Source organism: Pseudonaja textilis, chromosome 12 (genome assembly GCF_049901715.1).
Source record: "Pseudonaja textilis isolate UNSWEBS1 chromosome 12, rPseTex1.2, whole genome shotgun sequence".
In the NCBI taxonomy this organism is placed as follows: domain Eukaryota; kingdom Metazoa; phylum Chordata; class Lepidosauria; order Squamata; family Elapidae; genus Pseudonaja; species Pseudonaja textilis.
The window spans coordinates 448,057-461,720 of NC_142001.1; the positions used below are offsets into that span (position 1 = coordinate 448,057).

The 13,664-nt window shown below is 39.0% G+C and overlaps 1 protein-coding gene across 1 annotated transcript in view; it reads left to right on the forward strand.

Moving 5' to 3' along the window:
• Positions 1-13,664, forward strand: part of PAK3 (p21 (RAC1) activated kinase 3) — a 210,534-nt gene that overhangs the window by 44,624 nt on the left and 152,246 nt on the right. The gene's annotated exons all lie outside the window — the stretch shown is intronic.

Genomic DNA, 13,664 nt, shown 5'->3' on the forward strand with positions numbered 1-13,664 from the left:
GTTTCTGAGGCAGTCCTGTCTGTCATGAAGTCTTTGCCGAAAGCTGGGAGTGGCCAACCACAGGGGGTGGAGCTAAGCTAATCAGATTTGACAGACTCAGTTCAATCAGCTATGACACTGAGGAACCCATTCCTGACCTATCTAATCTACAAGGAGAAGAGGCGTTCAGGTAAGACAATGACCGTGACGCGACGGCTTCTATTCCAACCCCCTGCTCAAATAGGAGACTATATAGACCCTATGGACAAGTCTCTTCTTTAAAATCTCCAGATGAAACACCACAACTTCTAAAGGAAAGCTGTTCCACTGGTTGATTGTTGTTATGTCAAGAAATTTCTGTCTTTGTTCTGTTTCCATCCATTACTTCTTGTCTTGCCTTCTAGTGCTTTGAAAAATAGGTTGACTCTCCTCTTCTTTGTGGTAAGCCCTTCAAATATTGGAACACTGCTATCATTTCGCTCCTAGTTTTCCTTTTCACTAGACTAGACAAAGCCAATTCCTGCAAACATTCTTCTTATGCTTTAGCCTCCAGCTCCCTAATCATCTTTTTCATTCTTCTCTGCACTCTTTTCAGATCTCAATATCTTTTTTCTATTGTGGTGACCAAAACTGGATGCAGTATTCTAAGTATGGTCAAGGCATTATAAAGTGGTATCACTTCATGTGATCTTGATTCTATCCCTCTGTTAATGCAGCCTAGGATTGTATTAGCAGAGTTGGCAGCGCACAATCTAATAAATAAAATAACTAAAAATAAAATGAAATTTGCCAGGGGATCATTTTCCCTACCATACAGTATATTACAGTATATTATTTGCCTATTGCAGAAATTTCTCCTTTGCAATTGTCATTTTTCTAATGAGGAGCTAGGAAAGATTTTCTGTCCAGTGTGCTGAAGTTTGATTAAGGGAAACCATATGCCCAGGTCTTAATGAAGAGATCTCCCTTGGAGGTGCACAGGAGATTATGCTGTCTGCTGCTGCCTCATTGCTAAATTGGCACAAATGGAGAGATTGCTGTCAGAAGCCTGATTTTATTTATTATTATTTATTTATGCAAGATTTGGGTTTAGCTAGTCTAGGGAAAAGAAGGACTAGGTGTGACAATAGCAGTGTTCCAATATTTGAGGGGTTGCCACAAAGAAGAGGGGGTCCATCTATTCTCCAAAGCACCTGAAGGCAGAACAAGAAACAGTGGATGGAAACTAATCAGAGAGAACTAACCTAGAACCAAGGAGACATTTCCTGACAGCTAGAACAGTTAACCAGTGGAATGGCTTGTCTTCAGAGGTTGTGGGTGCCCCATCACTGGAAGCTTTTAAGAAAAGACTGGATAGCCACTTGTCTGAAATGGGATAGGTCTCCTCTTTGAGTAGGGGACTGGACTAGAAGACCTCCTCCATTCCATTCCACTCTTTCCTTTATAGAAGGGAATTGAAAGGCTCAAAGGAAGAAAGACACTCATGGCTTGCCTGCTTGTGTTTGTGTGTTTCTGTTTATGTGTGTAGAAAGAAAGAGAGGGATGTGTAATTAGCAAATAAAATGAAGAAGCTAAGAGAAATCCAAAGGAAATTTTCAAGCATTCTGTGTAAAACAAAGGTCTCTTTTTGCAGGGAATAAAACACTCAAGAAATTTTAAAGCAGATCTAGGCAGGACATTAATTACCACTCACTGGGAAAGAAGCCAATATCCTGATAAAATGGGGTCACTTCCTGCATTTTCTAGGCTGAGGAAAGATTGAGTTAGTTTCCTGAGTGAGTCAGGATGCCAAGCACAATATACCCTGCTCACCCCTATAAATCTGCTTGGAATCAATATCGTAATAAAATGATACTCCTGAAATACAAGCTATTAACCTGCTTAGATAAAGAGATGGGGGTTGCTGATTGATTCAGACTAAACCTGAATTGAATCCCATGTAAATGAAGGTTTCTGTGAAGTCAATCCCATGTTTGGGTTTTTAGCAGGAACTTTTTTTTGACTTTCGTTGGTGGTTCTTTCAGCATTTAATTTCTGCAGTTTGTCTACTGTGAGTGGTTCGCTTTGGTCAAAGCAATTGTGTGAATACAGCCACATGATTGGTTAACAGTGCCTTCAAATTAGCATATCATAAGAACGTATCTTAGACTAGACTAGAATTCTTTATTGGCCAAGTGTGATTTGACACACATTTGTCTCTGGTGCAGAAGCTCTCAGCATACATATAAGCAACAAGTGATAAATCATGATCATAATCATCATAAGATACATTCATCAGAAATCATAAGATACAACACAGTGATAGTTTTAGAATATTAAATAAGCAATCAACATAAATCATTTGAGGATACCAAATAAAACAATACAAATTGTAAGATATAAGGTATTACCCCTAAACTGGTATTCCTTGACTTACAACCATTTATATAGTGTTGTAATGATGAGGCAGTCAAGTTGTTTGATCATGAACAACTGAATTATGATGATGATCTTTATTGGAGTATAGTCTTGCATTTATATACATTTTTAGTTATCCTCCATCATTGGTTAACTTTGGTTACTGCTTAACTTTCGTTACTGTTTAGTACAGTAATCCATACAATTAATTATCTCTAGTTAAAGTCTAACATATGTTTACTTCCCCTCTCTAATCCTCCTTTATCCATAGATTAGTGACTTTGTTTGCCTGAGTTGTATTTGCTTGGAAACATTCTTTATCTGAGGTTTGCCATCCGAGATTGGAACATTCCTGCAATTACAACTCTACAATATAGCAAGCATTTGAAGTTACAATGGAAAAAATGATTTACAGCTGGTTCTCAAATATGGAACCATCATCCTCAGAGTCATGTGATCAAAATTTGGGCACTTGGCAATCAGCATATATTTATGACAGTTGCAGCATCCTGGGGTCACATGACTCTCATTTGCAACCTTCCCAGCTGGCTTCTGACAAGCAAAGTCAATGGGGGAAGCAGGATTCGCTTAATGACTGTGTGATTCACTGAACAACTACAGTGATTTACTGAACAATCATGGCAAAATGATCCTCAAATCAGCCACAACTCACTTAACAACTACCTGCTTAGCAGTGGAAATTCTGGACCCAACATGCATCTTTAAATAACTGATTCACTTTAACAACTGTAGTGGTATCTATGGGGATTCTTAGTCATCCAAGTCATGGCTATTCCCAAAAGGCAACTGAACTCTTTTCAAAAGGCAACTGAGCTCTGTTTTTCCTTGAAGAGGCTTCAAGGAAATGTTCAAGGAAAAAGAAAGTCCAGTTGCCTTTTGACAAACACTTGAGGACAATTGTAGTTGATACCCTTAAACAACCATGACAAAAAAGTTGTAAACTTGGATGTGACACAGTTAACAACAGAATTTCTCATTTCAATTGTGGTTGTAAATTGAGAACTATCTGTACATTATTTAGAGCAGCTTTACAAGCAGCATTGGGTGAATTGGCCTGAACCCAACTAAGTTTTAAGTGGTTTGTCCTGAACTTCGTATCTTCTTTATCTGAGGTTTGCCATCTGAGATTGGAACATTCCTGCAATTACAACTGTACATATCCTTGTTTTTTTATTTTAAATGGAGGATTCAAAGATTTATAAATGTATCACAATTGTAGAGGGTTAAGAGAGGGGGAAGCGGGATGAAACAATGCAAATAAATTTGGAATACATTGAATAAAGCAACAGGTTGCAATTAATACAATAATAGTAATTATAGCATAAAAGAAAAACTGCCTGAGCCAAGACCAATCAGGGAGCCAATTGGTTAGCCACTCAAAAGGTGAGTAATGAGCATGGATATTATTTTGAATGTATGATTGTAAATTGGCAAGCTCATCCTCAATAGTTTTATTCAAAGAATGAAAATGCACAGCACATCCATGGCGTCCAACTAACGTACAGAACCCTCCCCGATGGGCTAAAAGATAGTCTATGGCAAAATGCTGCTGTAAGACATCTTGATTTAAGTCTTCTATTTCATGCTGCAAATCACGAATAATAGCAGCGGTAGCATTGATGGATTTTTCAAGTCTGCAGGTGAGACTAAGAATAGATCGTCTGTTTTCTTGAGCAATTATGCCAGGATAAGAGCCTAGAGTAAGGACTCCTTAATGGCCCCTGCCAATGCACGGCCAAATGTAGAACCAGAAGACAATTGTGTGTCATCATTATATGTAGGCCCCAGAGAGGAACGCCGCTGTCGAGTTGATGGGAGCGTACCTATTTGAACAGGTAGAGTAAAATAACCTATAGTTGCACATTGATAATTCTGAGGATGAACATTAGTGGCATATTTATCAAAAAAGAACCACATATTAGGATCCTTAAGCTGCCAACCAGCGCATATCGATCCTGTATTAGATTGATCAGAGGCATTAAAAATAGGAAAATTGTCAGGATACATATCAGGAGCTATATTAATTCCATGCAAAGAAGAATTAAAGGTACCTGACAACCAATAGTAGTCAGAACAATAACTATAATTCCCTAGCATTTTTAATATGTGCTGAGGAGCATCATAATCAGACCAATTATGAAGCCAAGTGTGTTTAGTGTGACAACAGAAACACAGACCCCTTGTAAATTGACTGACTTTCAAGTAACGCCAACGGATAGAATTCAATTGCATAGGGGGTATAGAAAATAGCCAGGAGTGTGAAATAGATTGTAGTTGTGAGACAATAAATGTAGAAGACATGATCAAGTTAGGGGTAAAAGAAATTTGACCAAATGCCACTGGGGGCTCATAGTATAAAGTAATATTTGTGCCATGGGTCATAAACATGTATTGGACATGACGAACCCACAGATTAGGGTTAAGACGAACCACAGAAGTGTCATTTTGAGCAGAAACACTATTAACCATAAACAAGAAAATACAAAGTAAAATGGTAACAGAGTTAGCAGTAATAATAGCAAAAACAGCAGCAACAAGATTTTCAGGAGTCTGAGGTAATGAGGCCTGTTGCAGTTGTTGTTGAGCTTGATATGTAGTAGATTTAACCTGGCCCCAAGTGATGGGTTGCGGGCTTGTCGACCTTGGAAGACGGACTTCCGTGTTCAGGTGAAGATTGAAATCTGGAATTGGGTTGTGAAGGCCGTGATGCCATGCCATGATACAGACGAACACAGCGCGCTGGAACCCACACTGCTTGTCGAGTAGAAGGATCTTCCATGGAGGCGTAACCATGACCCCAGGTGATCAGCGGTGTAGGGCCTTTCCAGGTTGTTTTTACATTTTTAAAAACATGTCATAAACTGCTCTTTCCATACTATAAGAATCTTTGAGGTTTCTGTTACAAAAGACAACCTCTCTTTTCTAGAGACTGTCATGATTGACTAGAAACTTACAGGGTAGAATTTATCTTCCTACTTAGTTCTAAAATGATGGGTAGAAGCATCTGTTTCATTGATCCATTAATTGCTTCCTTCTTAGGAATAGTGGGACATGGTGGCTCAGTGGCTAAGGCACTGAGCTTGTCGATCAGAAAGGTAGGCAGTTTGGCGGTTCGAATCCCTAGCACCACGTAACAGAGTGAACTCCCATTATTTGTCCCAGCTTCTGCCAGCCTAGCAGTTTGAAAGCATGTAAAAAATGGAAGTAGAAAAATAGGGACCACTGTGATGGGAAGGAAACAGTGTTCAGTGCACCTTCGGCATTTAGTCATGCCGGCCACATGACCACAGAGACGTCTTCGGACAGCGCTGGCTCTTCGGCTTTGTAATGGAGATGAGCACCGCCCCCTAGAGCCAGAAATGACTAGCACACATGTGCGAGGGGAACATTTACCTTTACCTTAGGAATAGTACATCTAGAGGAACAGACAACCTATTTTAAGACACCTGGCAATGACAGCAGCTGGTCTGATGAATTTTAGGCTAAATGCCACATCTGGCCTTGAAGTGACTTCTTTGAGTGACCAAGAGAAGAAACTACATGTGATGGAATTAAGTGCAGTTATGGCTAATACTCAACTTACAACCCACTTGTTTAGTGACTGTTCAAAGTTACAACAGCACTGAAAAAGGGGACTTATAATGTATCTGTGTTTGGCCCTTCTTTGAAAGCACAAGTAGTCCTTGAGCCCAAAATTTATGTTGCTAAGTGAAACATTTGTTAAGTGAGTTTGCCCCATTTTGTGACTTCAACAGTTGTTAAGTGAATCACTGCAGTTGTTAAGTTAGTAACACTGTCCAGTTAAGTTAATCTGGCTTCCCTAGTGACTTTGCTTGTCAGAAGGTCTCAAAATGGAATTACATGGCCTGGGACACTGCAAGTGGGATGGTCCTTGTTCTTCCCTCCCAATCTAAAGCTGCGTTAGTGACCACAGAAGAGTCTTGGATTAACCTATGCAGTCTTCCCCTCTTATGCAAACGGCTTTGTCTTTCCTGGACAGCTCTACTTTCTTTGAAACCTTTGCTCAGTATCTTCCATTCTGGATTTGAAATACCACCCAAAATGCTGGAAAAAGATGGTGGCCTTTAAAAATGATATATTGTTAAAAATCAGATTATAAATTAATAAACCAAACAGAAGGGCTTGCAGGAAAAATAAACTGGATACCTACCTGGCTCCAAGTATCAACAAGTCACAAATTCTTACTGTATTTTAAAGAAAGAATTGAGCACACTATTCATATGTATACCAGTCTCAGTGAGGTGTATCACATTAGCAGTCAATTTTGTGTGACATAACTCCTCCCCACCCCAAAAAGCAGCAATTGGTGACCACAGACAGATGTCTCTCACCTTCACCAATGCCAGATGACCAGCATCTCTTCCTTTCTCCCCCAGAACATCCATTTTCAACTGTCACTGGACATTCCAACTGCCACTCCTCAACTGACAATTGACAGAGTTCCAAATGACAAATCTCAGTCAAGTCCTCATCTTTTCTTTTGAATTACTGCACACATTTATACACAAACAAAATAGACGAGGACAATACATGTAGTGTAGTCTTAATAGAAGATGGTGTGAAATATCTTTCAATCTGCCATTTTAAGTTATTATCAACAATTTATCTTCACTAAATTCCATTGTAAAGGATAAAATATTTAGAGGAGATGATTTATAACAAAACAAAGGGATCAAATGTACATGAAAGAGCTGAAAACAACCATAAATGGAGAAAAGGAAGATGGTTGGAGAAATCCTCCCAAAGAGGATTCAAACTATCCAGTTTAGGACAAGATCTGATGATGGAATGGATTGGGTTAAGTCCTTTGCTTTAAGTAAACAAGATTTATCAGGCATGTCTGGAAGCATTAATAAAGTTTTAGAGACTTATCAAATAAAGTATCAGGCAATGTTCAAATATCTGATCATTCCTATAATTTAAGGACAAAGATTGCTTATAGAATAATAAAGTTGGTGAAGGACATTATGGATGTTATCATGCCTCTGGCAGATGCTGTTGCCTCCAAACTCAGCCATCCAAGTCTGATGTGGAACTGATAAGAACTTGATCCCTGAATTTGAAAAATACACCTTTACAAGATTACAGAATAATAAAGTTGGAAGGGACCTTGGAGGTCTTCTAATCCAATCCCCTGCTTAAGCAGGAGACCCTTTACCATACTGGACAAATGGTGGTCCAATCTCTTCATGAAAACCTCAAGTGATAGATCACCCACAACTTCTGGAGGTAAGGCCTTCCACTGATTAATTGTTCTCACTGACAGGAAATTTCTCGTTAATTCTAGTTTGGATCTCTTTGATAAGCTTCCATCTTCTTAACTATCTCTTAGATGCTTGGGAGAATAGATCAACTCTCTTTTCTCTGTGATAGCCCTTCAAATAGTGGAAGACTGCTTTTATGTCAGCCCTGGTCCTTCTCTTTTAGATTGGAGATATCTAGTTCTCTCAACTATTCATCCTATGTTAGATTCCAGTCCCCTAATCTTCTTTGTTGCTCTTTTCAGCATTTTTTCTAGAGTCTCAAGATCTTTTTTTGTATTGTGGTGTCCAAAACTGGATGCAGTATTCCAAGTGCAACTGCATTTCAACTCAAACTAAAATTTCAGTTCTTTGATGAGTTTTTCAGTCTGGCTGATTGAATTTGTAGTAAGTATAAATAAACACCAAAAAAGGAAGAAAGAGGAAGGGAGAGAAGAAGGAAAGAAGGAAGGAAGGGGAGGAAGATGAAGAAAAGAGAAGAAAAAGAGTAGAAGCAACATCAACAGCAATTTTATTTTGATCATTAAACAATAAAAACACCAAATGAAGAAGGCAGAATCCATTGCAAGCAGATTGTGTTTTCCTTAGGCAGGTATAACTGAAAAGAATGTCAGTTCCCTGCATAAATATGTAGCAATGGAGAATTGAACTAACTGAAATAGGCTGTTATTTTAAGAAGGCTTGTTCTGTTTCTCTTTGGGGTGCAATTATATGTATATATTTTAGATTTACTTGTGTCTTTTCCTGCCACAAGAGACTCAGGCTGCAGACTCTTCTCTTGACTGTTCTGCAAATATTTGGGCCTTCTTGTTTGCCTCATTTAACCAGAATTTTTCAGGTATCTGCAAACATATGTTTGTTCAGCAAGGAGACCTTAGCTATAAAAGAGCATCGATTTTGTTTTGTTTTCCAACCAGTCTCTATTTTGGACCGCTTCTTGAGATCAAAGAACTTCTTAAAAGGGGAACTAGCATTGGATCTATTACTTTATTTTTATTTTTTAATGAAATAACAGGCAACCAATTTCTGGTAATAGTAGGGGCAGGGTTTAATCTTTTCCACTTCTGTTTCACTGGCGCATCTCCAACATGGCTAAACATGGAAAAATAATTCCACATTTAGTTTTTCTCCTTTTGGAGGGAAATTGTAGCCATGATTATATTTTGAAAGGGGTAATAACCTCTCCATCTGCAGAGAAATATGATTTATGAATGCGGTGAGGGAAGATAATGTTGTGTTTTAGGCTGATAGAACCAATTTTGAATTGATGGAAAATCTACTTTGACTTTTGTGGAAGAAGCAATTATGACTCCAGCTATGATGAAATGCACTTCCTTTCTCTCTAAGACAGTGGTTCTCAACTTGTGGGTCGCAACCCCTTGGGGGGGTCAAACAGCCCTTTCACAGGGGTCGCCTAAGACAATCAGAAAACACATATTTTCGATGGTCTTAGGAACCGAGCCATAATTTTATGGTTGGGGATCACCACAACATAAGGAACTGTATGAAAGGGTCACAGCATTAGGAAGGTTGAGAAACACTGCTCTAAGAGTTAGTTATACAAAGGAATAGAATATTTTTCTAGTTGGACTCTAGAAAACTTTTGTTGCCATGGTAATAATTCTTCATTGCTTTGGAAAAGATAATCAGATGAGATTTGGTTAGTACTGAGGAAGAAGACCACCAGCAAATGCTAGTTATAACATGGATTGGTAGATTGGAAAAACATCCTGGAAGATGGCTGTGGTAACTCCTCCCATAATTTTCTTTTAATGACCTTCTCCTATATTGTGTCCAAAAAAGCTACATTAATGTGAGTCTAGGACAACTCGCCATGGCCAACTTACTTAAATTGTGGGACAATTTAACGCTGTGTTAATTGTTTCATTCAGCTACTTTTATTATTGGTGAGCATAGTCAAGATTACTATAAGAAATTATATTTCTGGATTGACTTTATTATTATTGGCCATGGTTCCATTAAAATTAATTTAACTTTTGCATTTGTTAAATTGTTCCATGGTGAGTTGTCCCATTCAGCCCTGAAGTCACTAGCAGTTGAGATGATTCAGATCCTTTAATGAATCCACTGGAGGGTGCTAGAAATGGATGGTGCTTAAGGAGGGAGTTTGGGGCTGAAAAGGACTCTATGATGACCCCTGGTATACCAGTCTCCCTTGTTGAGTCAGGGTGAATATCTCTGCCAATGGCCTGTCTACCTATGCATAAAAAGAAAAAAAAAGAAAAAAGTGTGGATGATTAGAGAAAAATAAAGGTGGATGTAAGACAGAGAGAAGGGTAGAAAGATGGAGGAAAGTAGGCAGGATGCAAAAGTGGGAAGGGAACAGGTTGTGAAGGAGGGAGAAGTGGGAAGAGAAGGGAGGAGGAAAGAAAGGAAATGAAAGGAAGGGGAAGGAAAGAAGACAAGTGGGAAGAAGAGGAAGGGGAAGGAAGGAAATGAAGTGAGAAGGGAAGAAGGACAGGAAAGAGAAGGGGATGGAGGAAAGAGAAGGGGAGGAAGGAAAGGAAGGAAGGGTCAAATGGAAGTGAAAGAAGGAGGGAGGAGGGAAGGAGGAAAAGAAAGGGAAGAGGAAGGTATGGAGGGAGGAGGAAGCACAATGAAGATGGAAGGATGCAAAAAAGGGGACAGAAGGAATTAAAAAAATGTCCCTGGAGGACAGTGAACACTGGGAAGGATGCTTTCCTGTAATAGCTCCCCTTAACCAATTGGAGAAGAGAACATTAAAGTGAAGTGAGCAGATGAACCAGACTGCTCTGTACAAAAAGGATACTATCCAGGATTCCTGCTCTAGCCCATCCTCACCTTGGAGCAGATGAGGATGGGCTAGAGCAGGAATGCTGGATGGTAGGCAGACTAATCCTGAGTCCTCAGTTCTATGGTCAAACTGCTCCACGCACTCATATTATTAATCTTTGGTCTCCTCTAAATTCATTTCTTTTCTGTTAGATCAATCTGGCCATGTTTAGATGTCTTTGTTTGGCTAAGGGCGGATAGAAGATGTACATCCTAAGTCGCCTGTCCCTAAACAGCCATTTTTCTAAACAGGTAGGATTTTTCATTAGACCTTCCACTTTGGCAAGGCAATAATTGATGACATGATAATCACATTATCCTTTGCTCATGCTTTATGCCTTTGTCCTGTTGGAGTACAGACCTCTCTGCCCAGATGAACATCGCAGAGCCAGGCGCTGTGAAAACAAGTCTAGTTTTCAAAGTAGCCACTGGACAAAACTCTAAAGGGAAATATTTGCAGGACTTCAAGCTGCATCGATTGAACAAGCTGCCACTGGGTCTCCGCTGAGCTGATGGTGGAATTAGAAACCCAGAAGGTTCAGCTGGGATTTTTGCAGAATTTTATGACCTCATTGGTGACATGCACCATTTTTTTCCAAAGGATCCCTGTTCCTTAAGGACAGTCTGCAAGGGAGTGAAGACAGAGAGGAAGGTTTGGTCTCTTGAGTTTTAATTAAGGAAGTATAACATTTCCAATCCTTTGCTCTCTGTTTCACAAGAAAACAAAGTTGAAAGGAGAGGGGAACAAAGAGATCCAACAGCAACATTTCTTTGATTTCTCTCTGTCTCTCTCCTTCAAAGTTTGGATGACTGGACAGGCAGCAAATTGCAGCCAAATCCCTACCTTCTGTTGGACTGACCCACAATTAGGTCATTTCATTTTGCATGTACATCTAGACAGGGAGGATGGTGGACACATCATAATTTCAAAATTTTAAGGACATTTCCAGTGTATCTGTTATTTGAAAGGGGAATGACTTCCTATCTGCTGGCACTTTGTGCTCTTTGAGCTTGGTTGTTTTCTTGCAGACGTTTCTTTTCTGTATTCTGCACAGTAGTGGACTTTTAAGCTGTGCAGATGCAGATAGATAAACTCAACAAGACGTCCATAACAAAGTACATTTATTGGTTCATCAGGTATCCTCATAACTCACATTGTGATGAAGTTCTTTTTTAACGACCAATCCTTTGCATATCTGCCTTGTAGGTAAAAGATGGTTATCTCCTAACCCATCTTGTAGCGATAGAAAGCAGCTGCCATGAGTTAGGGAGTTCAGGCAAAAGTGAGGAAAACTCCCCCAGCCCATCGAGGGTCAAATTAGTGACCAATCCGGATTACAGATGTGGCCACATGACATGAATTCCTGCAGCTGTTATTTATTTTTTCCTCCAAGCCTTTAATCATCTTAGTTCCTAGCCTCTTGCATTTTTTTGCTATCCTTGGTTGGAACTTTTAAGGGCAGAGGTTCAGCAGGAATCTCTTCAAGGTGAAATGTTTAGCCTTTCCAAGACTCCCTTTTGCCTTGAATGGACCCTTATTTAAAAATGTCTTCTTTTTGCCAAGCTTGACTTTCTGATTTCCTGGACCCCATCACCCATTCTTTTGGCACTAGGTGGAAATGTTTTAGCTTCAGGTTCTTCCCTTTCACAGTATGCCTCTTATGTAGAGTAGAAAACAAGAGAAAGAAAAAGGACTTTTTTTTTATTTTAGAACGATTTTTGGACTTTCCAGATTAGCCTACCATCCTGGAATTACCTTCTAACTTGCATCCAAGATCAGCAAGATGGTTTCAGTGAGGAAACACGTAGTATCTTGAACTTCATTTCTGAGCAGAAACTTGGAAAAAAAATGCTAGTGGTTTTTGGAAGTACCAACAAGAGAGGAAAAATCTCATTCTTGGCTCTTTTTTTTGGATCAAATCACTTCTATCAGCAGAAGTATTGGAACAGGCCACAGAATTTATGGCACAACTAACAAAACACAACAAGAGCACAGAAAGTCCAGTTGCCTCTTGAAAAAGCATTTTTGGGACAACCATGACCTGGATGACTGAAAATCTCCATAGACCTTATGACCACAATTGAGCCTGATGTTTCTGTTGCTAAGCAAGGCAGTGGTTAAATTTTTTTTAAAGAAGAGATTGGACAACCATTTTAGATTAGATTGGTTGAGAATTCTTTATTGGCCACGTGTGATTCTCCTGCTTGAGCAGGGGTTGGACTAGAAGACCTCCAAGGTCCCTTCCAATTCTGTTATTCTGTTAAATGAATCCCCCCCAATTTTATGACCTTTATTGCCAGGGTTGTTACGTTGCAAATTGCTGCATTTGTGGTCTGAATCATGTGGGTTTTTTAAGCGAATCTGGCTTCTTCCATTGACTGCTCATCAGAAGCAATCTGGGAAAGTCTTCAAAGGTGGTCAGCTGACCTCAGGACAGTGCAACCGTGATAAATATGAGTCAGTCTCCAGGTGTTTGAATTTTGATCAGGAGACCATGGGGATGTTTGCAGTGGTTGTAACTAGGCGAACTGGCCATAGGTCACTTTTTAAACTTTTTTCATTGTAATTTTGAACTGTCACTAAATGAAGTCAAGGGCTGCCTGTAATTTTATTTCTACTTGGAAACTGCTGCTCTGACGTTTTGCTCAAAACTAAAAAAAAATTATGAAAGTTTGATTTTAGGTTTTGATGGTGAAAATGATTTTGTTATTATATGGAAATGTGAAATGTAAAGAAAAAAGGGTTTTTTGTTTTTTGTTTTTACTGCCTTGAGAATTGCAGGTTACCATTATTTTTCCTGTCTCTGGATTTTTTTCTTTTTCAAAATTTCCTAATTTCTGTTTTTTTTTCTGTATTTTTATTTTATAATTAAACTTAGTAAATTTAAAAATAATGCGGCTATACAGAAGAACTGTCTCTTTGAAGATTTCCTTAAGTTTTTTCTTTATTTATACTTCATTTTGCATGCATGTTTAATTGACTTTCTGTGCTGGGGAAATGTATTTATTTTGGTTGAAAATGACATTTACAGTATTCTTCTGTTCCAAAGTTTTTTCATATGTTTTATTTTTATGTTCTGTAAGTAATCTTGTGAGGGCACTGTGTCTTGGGAGACATTAAGAGAATATTGATTCATCTGTCCATGCAAGAAGATATGCAGATTGGTTTTA